This window comes from Suricata suricatta, chromosome 12 (genome assembly GCF_006229205.1).
Source record: "Suricata suricatta isolate VVHF042 chromosome 12, meerkat_22Aug2017_6uvM2_HiC, whole genome shotgun sequence".
NCBI classification, from domain to species: domain Eukaryota; kingdom Metazoa; phylum Chordata; class Mammalia; order Carnivora; family Herpestidae; genus Suricata; species Suricata suricatta.
The window spans coordinates 87,029,755-87,039,545 of record NC_043711.1 but is presented as its reverse complement, the minus strand read 5'-3'; the positions used below and the strand labels follow the sequence as shown (position 1 = coordinate 87,039,545).

The 9,791-nt window shown below is 43.0% G+C and overlaps 3 long non-coding RNA genes across 4 annotated transcripts in view; 1 reads left to right on the top strand and 2 right to left on the bottom strand.

Moving 5' to 3' along the window:
* LOC115275027 overlaps nucleotides 1-7,784 on the bottom strand; it is a 21,233-nt gene extending 13,449 nt beyond the window's left edge. Inside the window, exons 1-3 of one of the 2 annotated variants that reach the window (XR_003901370.1) lie at nucleotides 7,718-7,752; nucleotides 3,712-3,789; nucleotides 12-175 (exon numbers count right to left, since the gene is read on the bottom strand). This is a non-coding gene — a long non-coding RNA (uncharacterized LOC115275027). Of the gene's footprint in view, nucleotides 1-11; nucleotides 176-3,711; nucleotides 3,790-7,717 lie in introns of those variants that run through there. The other variant, XR_003901371.1, reaches the window with a different exon arrangement.
* Nucleotides 3,897-7,635, bottom strand: LOC115275028. Its single transcript, XR_003901372.1, has 2 exons — nucleotides 7,503-7,635; nucleotides 3,897-4,171 (listed from the first exon to the last, which is right to left on the bottom strand). It is a non-coding gene; the product is annotated as an uncharacterized LOC115275028 (long non-coding RNA).
* Nucleotides 7,785-7,858: 74 nt separating the features above from the next.
* Nucleotides 7,859-9,207, top strand: LOC115275488. The gene is made up of 3 exons (XR_003901585.1): nucleotides 7,859-8,054; nucleotides 8,134-8,213; nucleotides 8,901-9,207. It is a non-coding gene; the product is annotated as an uncharacterized LOC115275488 (long non-coding RNA).
* The last annotated feature ends 584 nt before the right edge of the window (nucleotides 9,208-9,791 follow it).

The following is a 9,791-nucleotide window of genomic DNA, read 5'->3' as shown; positions in this document are numbered from 1 at the left end:
GAAAGTTATCGCCTTTTATGAAGTGTTTGGAATCCGTCTTGCATACTAAGTGGGCGTCCTCTTACCGGCTCCTGAGCGATCTGCCCCAGCCTTCTTGCTTCTCCATCTCTGAATTAGGGGATTGGGATGCCATTTGTTTATTTCCACCAAAGCCACCATTGCCATGTCTTATCACCTGGAAATAAACAGCAAACAGGGCTGACCGGTACCTCTGAGGAAACACAAAGATGTGTTGGCAACTCCCAGGAGTGAAGTCTGTGCCCCTGAGTTGGGCTCTGCATTTGGTATTCATTGCGTAAACGCCGAGCCTAATGAAGGCATTTGGTATTCATGTGGATGTCACATGTATTTCCAGAGATGCTGGGCTCTAATTTAGCATGGGTTAATGGACACCTCTATTAAAGTGTTATCGAAAGTTTGACATTCAAATAACCCAGTTTAAAAATCAGACAAACCTAGACATTAAATCTGAAGGGGAGGAAATGTAGGAGTCGAGTATATAAATGCCAACTTTAGAAGGAAATACTAATCCGCCTGGAGAGGGACAAATGGTTGATCCAAGGGCTTCTTGCTGTTTCGCTTCCCCTCACCCCTACATGCCTAAGCCTGGCACATTCCCCGACTTCTGCAGGCTAATGCCTCTGCCCTATGTGGGGCGGCAGGAGGCAAGGGGAGGGACGGAAGGAAGGGCACAATCATAGCAATAGAAAGGCATCACTTGCCTCTGACAATCTCCACCATACAGTTGGCCCTGTAGCTCTGCTCATTTCTGTAACTGTCTTTTTTTTAAATTTTTTATAGTTTATTTCTTTTTGAGACAGAGAGAGACAGAGACTGAGTGGGGGAGGGGCACAGAGAGTGGGAGACACAGAATCTAAAACAGGCTTCCAGTCCAAGCTGTCAGCACAGAACCCGATGTGGGGCTTGATCCCACAAACCATTAGATCATGACCTGAGTCAAAGTCTGATGCTGAACTGACTGAGCCCCCCAGGAGCCCCTCTGTTACTCTCTTAAGGCACCTTAGATTATTTCACATTAGTCTACGGCCATGCCACCCTGAAAGCACCCAATCTCGTGTGATCCCAGAAGCTAAGCAGAGTTGGGCCTGGTTAGTACTTCGATGGGAGATTATTTCACATTAGATATAAAATGAAATTCAAGTTCAGGGAACTTAACAGATTCCAAGAGAGCCACACTTCACTGGCAAATAGTAAGATAGGATTAGAACATTCACTATACTGATATTTATCTTCTCTATTGATTAACTTAACGAATATTTATTAGGCACTTACTTCGTGCCAAACTCACTTGCTAACTGGTTGATATTAGTAAACAAAACAGATTCTTCCTACAGCTACTTTGGGAAAAAGTCCAATCATGTTTTATAAAACTAAACTTATACTTACTCTACCACCCAACAAATTCACCCCGAGGTATTTACCTAAGATAAGTGAATATAATAAAATGCAATCGAATACTCATGGCCTCTTAATCATACAAACCAAAGAACAAGATACATAAACATAATAGAATGTTCATGACTTCTCTGTTAATAATGGCCCCAAATAGAAAACAGTCCAGGTGTCCATCCCCAGAAGATCACACAAACACGGTATAACTGCACACAGAAACACTACGCAGCAATAAAAAGAGTGAACTGTTGACATATGTTACAATTGGAAGAATCTCAAAACCAGTATGTTGAGGGAAGGAAGTCTTACAAAGAAGGGTACATGCTCTATGAGTCTAGTCATGAAATTCTAGGAAAAGAAAAACTAATCGATGTTGAGAAGGGTCAGAATAGTAGTTGCCTCAAGGGCGAATGGAATTGGGGTTTCACTAACAAGGGTCATAAGGAAAATTTTATAGCAACATTAATGTTTCGGCCTCAGTGGCGGTTTTGATTAGACAGGTGTGTGCCTTTGCAAAACTCACGAGATCATACACTTCATATCATACTTGTACATTTTGCTATATAAGCATCTTACCTCAAGGATGGGGCACCTGGGTGGCTCAGTGAAGGGTCCAACTCTTGATCTTGGCTCAGGTCATGATCTCATGGTTCTATGAGTTCGAGTCTCATATCGTGCTCTGCACTGACAGTGCAGGGCCTGCTTGGGATTCTCTCTCTCCCCCTTTCTCTCTGCCCCTTCCCCACTCATGCCCTCTCTCACAGAATAAATAAACTTTAAAAAAAGAAGGGGGGCACTTGAATGGCTCAGTCAGCTAGGCATCTGACTTCTGCTCAGGTCACGATCTCATGGTTGATGAATTCAAGCTCTGTGTCAGGTTCTCTGCGGAAAGCCCAGAGTCTGGAGCCTGCTTCAGATTCTGTGTCTCCCTCTCTCTGTGCTTCACCCAACTCATACTCTGTCTCTTTCTCAAAAATAAATAAACATTAAAAAAAATTTTTAAAGGAGAGTAAAAAATCACAAATGAATCTTGAACTCTGGTTAATAATAACCTGTGTACTGACATGCTTAGGGGTGAAGTGTACTGATGTCTTCAGCTCAGTTTCAAATGCATCTAGAAATAAGAGGGATGAAGGGAGGAAGAGAGGGAAGGAGGGAGAGATAGAGAGATGGGTAGATGGATAAATATGTAATAAAGATAATATAGCAAACACTGCTTGTATGATCTAAAGGATATGTACATGGAAGTTCTTTCTTCAATTCTTTCACTTTTTGGTATGTTTACATTTTCTGTCATAACATGTTGAGGAAAAAATGCTTTACAATAAACAGACTCTTTCCTTGTATGCATGTTGCTGACATTCTACCAGTGAAAAACAGCAAACAAGATAAATCGATAGATAAATACACAGTTGCATGCTTTGGTGACTGTTATAAGGAACAAAGATAGGGTACGGTGTGAGGAATATATTGGGGGGACTTGTATTCACAGATGGTCATAGAAAGCCTCTTTGGGGAAGTCATGTTTGGAAAGCAAGTGAGACAGGAAGTTGAGAAAAGCAATGATAAAAAGTGTTTGCTGGCAGGTGGGTAGGAAGGGTGGAGAGCAGGAGCGAAGGCCCCAGGGCCGGAGACACTTTAGCATATGCAAAGAAAGGTAAGGAGGCCAGTGTGAATGAGGCCAGGCCAAAGAAGGTAAGAAGCAGCCAGAAGTGAGGGAGGAAGGGTAGGCAGCGCCTCAGATGATTCAGTAGTTCCCAGGCCTTGGTAAGTTCTTTTTTTTAAATTCTTTTATTTATTTATTTATTTATTTATTTATTTATTTATTTATTTATTTTTGAGAAACAGAGAGAGCCAGTGCAAGCAGGGGAGGGTCAGAGAGAGAGGGAAATACAGAATCTGAAGACAGGCTCCAATGCACTGAGCTGTCAGCACAGAGCCTGATGCGGGTCCCAGGCCCTGGTAAGTTCTGATCGTCTCTGGGTTAGTCAGAGCACATTGAGGATGCTGTGCTCAGAGTTGACTGCTAACGCAACAGTCATGATCATTAATATATATTAACTGCTATATACCCAGTGCTGTGTTATTTACAGCCTTCTAACTTACCTTATTTAAACGTCATGTCTGTCCAAGCCGTATACTATTTTAAATAAATATATAAATATGCATTACCCATTTTACACACAAAGAAAGCGAGGTTCGGGAGAGGATAAGTGGCTCTCCTACAGTCACGCAGCTAGTCCAATGTGGAGCAGGGATGGGAGTTTGCAGTTAATAAAGATCAGGTAGTCAGGTCACCTGAGAAATACTCGGAAGAATGGATGTTTAACCAGCAAGTAGAGCAATCTCCCTGGAGCCACAACATCCTTTTGGGATCTGTAAAGTTACCATGGGTAGGAGAGATTTTATTTGTACCTTAGAGTCACATGGATCTGACTTAGCATCAGTGAGAAGACTTCTGAAAAAAACAAATTTGAGGCCAATGCCTGGAAACAAACAAAAAATTGTGAAGAATGTATTTGTCCAGAGATGGAAGAAGGCACATCAGGAATTATGACTCACGACAGACTCCTTCCCTTGAAGTCATTGGAGCTGAGGATGAATGGCCACAGTACAGAGGGACCCAGACATCATGTGTGGGTTGGACCCGATGACTTACAAGTGCCTCACAGCCCTGAGATTGTGGCATGACCAACCAATCAGGCTCTGTATGCAGCTCTGGCCTCCTCAGCAGGTTGGCAGCAGCTGTCTACTGGAGCTGTGTGAATAGCATCTTCATGTAAACAACATTTTCCATTTAAGCCACATTCATTGCTGGTCTCACAAGAATCACCAGCAAGACTGGAGCACTGGCTACGTAGGAAAAAACTGAATTGGCTGGGGTGCCCAGATGGCTCAGTTGGTTAAGCAGTTAAGCATTTGACTCTTGATATTGGCTCAGGTCATGATCTCATGGTTCATGAGATTGAGCCCCACATCAGGCTCTGCTCTGACAGTGAGGAGCCTGCTTGGGATTCTCTCTCTCAAAATAAATAATAAACCTCTTTTAAAGAATGAAAAAAGCAGAACTGGTAATACTGGAAAATCGCTGTTCACAAGGGGGAATAGGAGAGACTTCTCTCCGTGGGGACACTCTCTGGTATTGGCTGGTCTATGGTGCTGTTCTAGGGAGCTAAAGACAGATAGCCTGGGACTTCCTAGTGTTTATGGATAGGTCTCTATGAACTGGGATATTTCTCAGGAAATAGAATGTAAAAATCCCACTACATAAAAAAACAAGAGTGTAAAAATCCCACTGCATATATTCAAGTTAATCCCAGCCCTGAACTCAGTCGAGGAGGCCAGCAAGAGCTATAATTGCCATTATCATGTTTTAAGTGTCTATTTGTGCTTGTCTCTTTCATCAGCATCCCAACACTTAAGTGGATAAGACATGAAATGACTAGAGGGCCTGCCAAGTGCTAGGCTCTGTGGTAAGGACTCTGTTACACATCTCATTGAATTCTCACAGTGACTCAATGTTAGCCTGTATTATTTTCCCAGTTCACAGATAAAGACAGAGATATTGAGTAACTTTCCTTAACTCTCACAATTGCAATGGGACAAAATGAGTATCTGAACCTATCCACCTCAGACTCCACAGTGTTTGTTTTTTACTACAGCTGGTGAATGAATGTGTATATAGATCAATGAATGAATGAGTGGCACCTTAAAGTAAAATCATGAATCCAATAAACATGAACCATTAGCTTGGGATGTAAAAATGAATAATAATGAAGAAGAAATTATTTCCAAAAAGGCAAGGCTGAGTGAAGCAAGCAAGACCAGCACAATTTTACTCTAAGCTTCCTAGTAACCAAGTTGGATAGAAAAGGAACATAGATGGGCTACCTGGCTCTTGTGCCCTCCAAAGAAGAACTCGTGTGGAAAGAGTTAGTAGCTTCCTGCCCCTGAGACCCTTGTATGAACATCTCTGAGCAAGGTCCCAGCTCCTGGGATGCGCAATGTCTAGGCTTAGAATCCTATGTCTGCCCATTTGGTCCATTCAACGGCCCTTTAAAATGTTTGATTTTTGGATATAAAGTGTAAGATTTTGCATCCACCAGTGGTCCCGGCCTTCTTAGAGATAGTTTGATGTCAATGACACAAAGATATTATCATTATCGGAAAACAGAGTTGGCATAGGTTGGCCAGAATATGTTTGCATCTGTGTACCAAACTCTAGGGCAAGAGTAAGTGCAAGACCATTCTCTTTATGCTGTTCACCCTCCCCTTGGGTAAGCCCCCAAGAGTCAGTTGTCCTGTGGTATAAATAACCTAGCTATAAGAACCTTGATAACATCTAGTCCCCAGGTTCAGATATTTTAGCTAATTTCAAAATGGGCCTTAAGTATCCTATCTTAGCTCCTGTTAGCAGAACACATCATCTCCTACATTTCTCTTCCAATATGATGGTCCCTGGTTCCTTCATATTATGAGAGAAATGTTATTTGAACAGTTCAAATAATACAATTTGTTCCAGTTTCTATAGGGGAAAAGAAACTGAGTCATAGGAGAGGTAAATCAATGTCCTTAAATTCATATATATATTATAAGTGATGGCATTGACTTCCAAACCCAGGGTTATGTCAGACTCCAAATCTTTTCCCACTGCACCACCCTGTCCCTTTAATAAGAATAATTAACAGCCTACTCTTAATAAAGTGCAGCCACAATGACAACAAGCTTCTCTGCTGAGGCTCACACTTTCCATATTATTTCAAACATATGTGAAAGGATGAAGGTCACAGTGGACTCTGAAGTCAGCGTTGCTTTCTACTTAGGCAAGATGTCTACTAAGACACTAGATAAATGTCTTCTTTGCTCTATCTTTTCTTGCATTTACTTCTATTATTGTATTTCCAACAATAAGACTGTCCCTTTAAGAGTCAAGACCCCCTAGTTTCCTGTAGATTTCCTCTGGCTACTTTGAGATCTTGCCCAAGGACCTCTTAGTATCTGATTAAATATGAATGTGAAGGTGATTGTGGAAGTGAGCCCACTCACTTGTGATCCTTTCCCTGGAAACCCCCATTACTAAAACATGGCTGAAGAGGGCTGGAAACAGGGCTAGCCCATTACCTATTAATTCTTAATACACTGGTGGATTATAATGAGACTTGGATGCTGAACAGGGATGGGTAGACAAGATCCTGTCTGTACCTAAGATCTAATCTGAATGAAAGCCAAGGAGCTGAAATGATACCCCAGACGCCCTAGGAGACATGGGGTAGTCCATTTATACTCAGCCCAGACAGTTCCAAGTGGGGGACTCCCTGGCCATGTCTGATGAGCTCCCAGTGTTCACAGTCTGACCTGGAGCAACAGCTGTAAAACGGGCACTACTAGCAAACTCTTCTGTAGGCATGTGCCTAAACTTTTATGTCTGCCTCTGTCTGCAGCTCATGTTATTTCACACTCAGTCTGAGAATCAAGCCTCAAATCACATCATCTGCCAGAGTAGGATGTGAAGGTTACATTCTAAGATGGACTGAAGATGGGACAAGCCAGAAGCTAGTGTGGGAAATCAATTTCACCTATAGTGCCATCTTTAATGGATTGGCACTGTCTGGTTGGAAGGCTGTGCTGAAGACTCTGAAGCTATGTCCAAGCCCATGGGGAAAGGGGCAGTAATTAATTAGTGATGTTTCCACAGACCCAGGGAGTAGGATGAGAGCAGCAAATGTGTCTAACGTTTGCCACATCTGAGAGTTCTCTGTCTTTCTAACACAGAGAAGAATTTCCCCTCTCTGCATTTAGATCAACTGCTTGTGGCAACGCTGCACTGCAGGGCATCCCTGCTTCTTGGAGGAAGAGGCCATGGGGCAGACTTGGAAGAATTAACCTTGGGATTCAGCCCCATGAAGATGCACATGGCTTCTGGCCACACTCTAATGCTGTGACCAGTCTCACCAACAACTTCTCTTCCCTCATCAGTCCTAAGACTTGGGGACTGAGTCCATTCTGAACTCTTGGCTCCTAGAGTTGGCTTTAGTCCTGATGTCTCTCTGTGCATATGCCCAGCATCATTCCATAGTGACATCTTATACCTTGATCAGAATCTGACTTCTCTATGAACCTTGGAAATGCCCTCCGTTGTCTCTCTGTTCTCCAGTTGTGGCACAGTAGATAATATCCTTTTGTATTTGTCTATTTCAATCCCTTCACTCTTCAAAGGGGAAGTCAGAGGTGTAGAAAAAAAAAACAAGAGATTTTTCAAAAGACCACCTAGGGATATGGTAATCTCAGGGCTTGTATTACTGACCTCCTGATCCTTGGTCCAGGTCTTCTCAGTGTGAAGTGTGGGACTGCCCTGTTTCCAGAACCCGCTGCCAGGCAACACCTGACCTTTATGACATACTGTACATGTTCTCACTGTCATAACTGCAGTGGGACCCCCTAGATGAAGACCAAAGCTATATACCTTTGAGATGCCCTGATAGGTCTGAGGGACTACTCGGGGAAACCATAATACTTTCAATTCCACAAAGTCCTTGAGCTCACAAGATGGTCCAAGCCAGAACTTCGAGGCTGAGAACTAGGATAAACAAGCTATCCAGAATCAAGGCTGCCTCTGCTGAGGGCAGCCAGCCTACCTTAAGGTATACGAATAACACTAAGGGGAGGACCCTTAAAGTTCACAAACAATGTGTTTTACTTATTTTATGCCTTTAATCCTAGGTGACATGGAAAGGCATGTGAATTCTTTTCAAAATCACTTGTTTACACATCCAGGTGTTCTGTGGGTGAGAAGGAATCAGGTGTGTCTTCCTGACCACTATAGTCCCCACCCTGCTCCCAAGTGTCTACAACAAAACCAGACTGGTGTCTACAAGAGCAGTGTGGACATGAGAACATTTGGATGGTCTTTGGGGATATGTGTGGTTAGACACGGTGCAATGGAGGAGGAGGCCTGAGGCTGGATACAACCTGAGGTTAGTTTAGAAAGTCACGGAAAGCTGGTGGCATGCTACCAGCATGGCACCGTGGAGAGGCACAACTTAGAAAGGCCAGAGCATGATGGGAAGGAGAATGGATTCAGGGTCCAGTCTTCCCGGGTCCCAGTCCCACCTTTAACACAGGCTCTGACAGGTCCTTTAGCCTTCTTATTACCCCACTACTCCTCTGTGAAGTGGAGAAAATAAGATCCCCTACCTTCAAGAGTTATTGAGAGAATTAACTGAGCTAGTGTAGGAGGTGTTTGGAACAGTTTCTGAACTCTCTAGCAGGCTTTGTGTGGATATTTAACAAGATTTAATGCAAAGGAAGAATAAAGAAGCAGTTGGCAGGGTAGCAACAGATGTTTAGCAATGGGCTCCCCAACATCCAGTCTCCACTGTTAACAGTTCTAACTCTGCTAAAGAGACCTGCCCCTTCACCATCATCAGTCCTCAAATTTTAAGAAAAGCAAGAGATGGAGCACATAACCCAACGTCTCCTCTTTCCAGGTTATAGTGAAGGATGGGCACATGTCCTAAGTCTATCTAATCCCCAACTCTTCAGCCCATGTGGCAATGACCACCTCGAACACCTCTCCATTGGAGGTGAAGCTGGAGGGATCTGCCAGCTGCCACTTCACAAGAGGAGGGGAGCCCACTTGGGAATGGAAACCAAACAGAAAACACATTTATTCAAGTTGAGAGGGGAAAAATATCTTGATGACATCCTCTGACCCCCTGTATGGAGCCACATCTGAAGGTTGATTACTCATGGAGTTTTCAGTTATATGAGTCAATAAATTCCCTTTTTGCTTAAGCCAGTTTGGATTGGGTTTTCTGTAACTTACAACTGAAAAAGTCTTCAGTTATGAATACCTATGTAAACACATATCTGATTTGGATACTTGGCTACAACTTTGAAGAGCTACTGCCAAATCTGACACCTTGGAGTGAGTGAGTAAGAACTCATCAAGGCTTCGGGTACTTTATTCAACCAATGGGACATTCTGTTCCCATGGGTTGGGAATGATCAAACCAACCTTAAGGGTTGCTTTAAGAGTCCAATGATAGAGTATGTTACAGAATGCCTAACACTGTGTCCTCCACATTTTGGGGTCTCAGTCAATGTCCAACAGGATGTCCCAGAAATGTGGGAGCTGAGATGCAAATACATTTGTAATTCAGATTGGAATTATTTCTACAAGAGTTTTAAGTGACAAGATAAAAGCATGTGCTTAAACTAGAGTGGGGACCTGGGGACGGGTGGAAGTTTGGACAAAAGCAAAGGAGACAGCATGCAAATTGTTTTCCATCGAAGTGTGCAGCAAAATGATAACAAAGCATTCTGGGCTCATACAGAAGTTTTATATTCTAAAGCAGTTGTCCTCATATTTTTCTAGG